Source organism: Poecilia formosa, unplaced genomic scaffold (genome assembly GCF_000485575.1).
Source record: "Poecilia formosa unplaced genomic scaffold, Poecilia_formosa-5.1.2 Scaffold1263, whole genome shotgun sequence".
Taxonomy (NCBI): domain Eukaryota; kingdom Metazoa; phylum Chordata; class Actinopteri; order Cyprinodontiformes; family Poeciliidae; genus Poecilia; species Poecilia formosa.
The window spans coordinates 6,414-9,712 of NW_006801202.1; the positions used below are offsets into that span (position 1 = coordinate 6,414).

Genomic DNA, 3,299 nt, shown 5'->3' on the forward strand with positions numbered 1-3,299 from the left:
TTTTTCCTTTACTATAGTGTTTCTCAAGTCTGGTCGTCCGCCCCCCCCTGCCCTGCATGTTTTAGGTGTTTCCCTTCTGCCACACACCTGGATTGAATCTGTAGGTGGTTAACAGGCTTCTGCAGTACCTGAAGGTCATGCAATCATTTGGATCAGCTGTTCTGGAATAGAAGCTCATCTAAAACATGCAGAGCAGGGGGGCGTGAGGACTGGAATTGAGAGGCACAGCTTTACTAGGATGGCTGGGCAGCTCTGGTGAGTTTATTTTATCTTTTAGTTGTTTCTTTCTGCTGTAGATTCTGTCTTTTTCTCTATCTCTGCTTACACGCAGACGCTGCAGCTTACATAATTTATGGTGCCCCACAGAAAATTGACATTGAAATACTGAAATACTTATGAGTTTTAACTCTTGTAGTTTTAATTGTGTACATTGTGAATTTTGAAAGCTTTGTTTGTAAAATATGTATTTATGGACTTATTATACATCTTCCAAATTGTATTTAGGCATGGAGGAGGACCTTGAAGCCTTCCTTCGATCAAGGCATGTTATGGAAGAAGACATAAATCAGATGAAAGCTGATAAGGTGACGCATTCAGTTATAAAGTTTATAGTAACACTAGACCTTGTTTAATTCTAAGTGTATACATTTTTATACAAAAAGTATGTTGGTTCATTATGTTGTAATGGAAGTAAACTTTTAACATTGTTGTCCCGAAAGGGAAATTCGTTCCCATTGACCGAACAAATTTCCCGAATCTCCAATTCGTTGGAGATGACTATACAGATGACTGCTGTATAGTCATCTCCAAGTAAAATGACTATACAGCAGAGGTGGGCAACTCCAGGCCTTGTCCTGAAACTTTTAGATGCATCTCTACTTCAACACACCCGAGTCAAATAATTAAGTCATTAGCAGGTCCCTAGAGAACTTGACTGTACTTAGGAGGTGATTCAGCAATTTCAATGAAGTGTGTTGGACCAGGGAGACATCTAAGAACTGCAGGGCAATGGCCCTCGAGGACCAGGATTGCCCACCCCTGCAATACAGTATGATGCAAAACATAACACAATCTTATATGATACCATAAAAAGTACTGCACAGTATTTACTTAAAAGTTTTACTGTATTAGGTATAAAACTAATTGTAGTCTTTAAATTTTTATATCTAATTGCAGATTGACAGAGGCGTCATTTCTGTCATGAAAGATGAAGAATTTACCAAATATGTCCCTTCATATGGTGACCGCTTGGCTGTTCTGTCATTTTGTCGACAGAGGGAAGCAAATTTCGACAAGGAAGGCATTTTAAATAGAATTAGACAAACGATTGAGACAAGGCTGACAAGGAAAAGACATGTTGAAGTATCCCAGCAAACAACTGTGAGAAATTCTGGCTTGATGGCAAGACCTAAAAACAACAATGCAGTAAAATCCAAACGCAGAGTTGAAGTGGGATGGCTGCATTTTCAAAGCGGGGATTTTCATCAAGTGAGGTCCAAATTTGGAGGTGGAACCAGACATCTTGCACTCGAGAAAAACACCACTGTGTCAGAAGTCATGACAATTGCAAAAGAGTTGTTTTTTCCTTGTGGATTATCATCAAAGGGATCCATTATGGACTTTACACTTAGCATGTGCGACTTCAAAAGACAAACTGTATTTCTGGACAGTACTCTTACAGAACTGTATGAACAGTTTAAACTTAAAATGTTACGGCTTTATCTGTGCACCAAGGACTTGGAGCATTCCTCATATTCATCAGAGGACCAAGAAGACTTTGAACAGGTAATATCTACTTACACAAAACCGTTAAAAGGTGCCAGTCAATTCAAATGGCATTTTTAGTTTGGTATATAAACCAAATAAGAAAATGTTTTGGTTTAAACAAACCAAAAAATGGTTTGGTTAAACAAACACAATATCAACTTCTACATATTTATAGGTTCTCAGCCATCCAGGACATGGAAAACACCCACCCAAAAGTTTAAAGTAACTTAAGTTATAATATAAATAATGCATAATTTGTACTAAAAGAGACTGCAATAAATCAATATTTTTGAGGACTTTTAAGTGGAGTTGGACATTAAAACTTCTTCTTAGTCAGAACCTTAAGTTTTCATTAAAGGTGTACCAGAGACGAGGTCTGTGACTCTGAACCAAATGCTTATCTAAACATTTGAATCTTAGTATGAGTTATGGGTCTCAAAAAGTTGATTGAGAATAACACATCTGATATGCATTGCTACTTGTCATTTTTGGCCCTGCAGCTTGAACACAATACACAATTTTTACATGACATTTTATGTAAAATTCATTGTAACATAAACATGCTCTTAACAAATTTCCCTGTTTATGGTTAAGTGATGAAATGGAACTTCCTCCCTTGCCTAACTGTATTGTTTGGCTACCCGATTGTCTCACCTGCTCGTTGATGAAATGCTGTGATTGAGTTGTAAAGTAACTGGCTAAAAACCACCAAATGACTACTTTTAGCAAATGTGAAGATTGTTGTTTTTTTTTTCTTTTTTCTTTTTAAATAGCCTCACAATGTTGGAAGACACACTCGACTTCTGCCCCTTCTGCTGAGCCATTAACTTCAATGAAGTCTTTGCAAGGCTATACGTCAGGAAACTCAAGCCACCACCTTATCTCAGATGATGAAGCATCGCTGAGTCCACAACCCAAAGCTTTACCAGATGGAACTGGAGGTCATGATCCAGTGTATGTCATTGATGACAATGTGGAACTTTTATATCCTGCATTACATTCAACACTTGGTCCCTCAAACCAGGAAACTGATTATTTCTATGCAGTTGATGATATGGAAAACCCAAAAAACCGAAACTGTGACGGTCAACTTCAACATCGACAGTCTGGATGAGATGGAGGATTCTGGAGTAGTTTAAATAGGGTCAAGGTCAGAAGATGGTGATGGTGAGCTTGCTTCTACTCTTCCCATGATGAACAGTCATATTGAGATGGAAGCCGGAAACTTTTCAGAAGTAAGTTTTTGTGTTGATGTTTTATTTGCTTCTGTATATGGTTTGTTTGCAACAACTAAAATGTACTGTTATTAATGTTATGTTACAGGCTCCACAAACAGCTGTAGTACACATGATCCCTTCAACAGAAAATGATGCATTACCGTCTGCTACTGGAGGTGTAGTACATCCCAAAGACCCAAGGTATGCACATATCCGGCATGCCATGGTCATAGATGACCTTCTTAATTTGTTCATGGACAAAAGTATAATGGAATCGGAATTAAAAATGGAATTTAATAATGAAATGGCTGTGGA

General features: G+C 37.9%; 1 long non-coding RNA gene across 1 annotated transcript; it reads left to right on the forward strand.

Annotated features, from left to right (window-relative positions):
* Positions 1–164: 164 nt before the first annotated feature.
* LOC103132736 (uncharacterized) lies at positions 165–3,291 on the forward strand. The gene is made up of 5 exons (XR_475612.2): positions 165–255; positions 505–584; positions 1,177–1,785; positions 2,541–3,002; positions 3,091–3,291. It is a non-coding gene; the product is annotated as an uncharacterized LOC103132736 (long non-coding RNA).
* Positions 3,292–3,299: the final 8 nt, after the last annotated feature.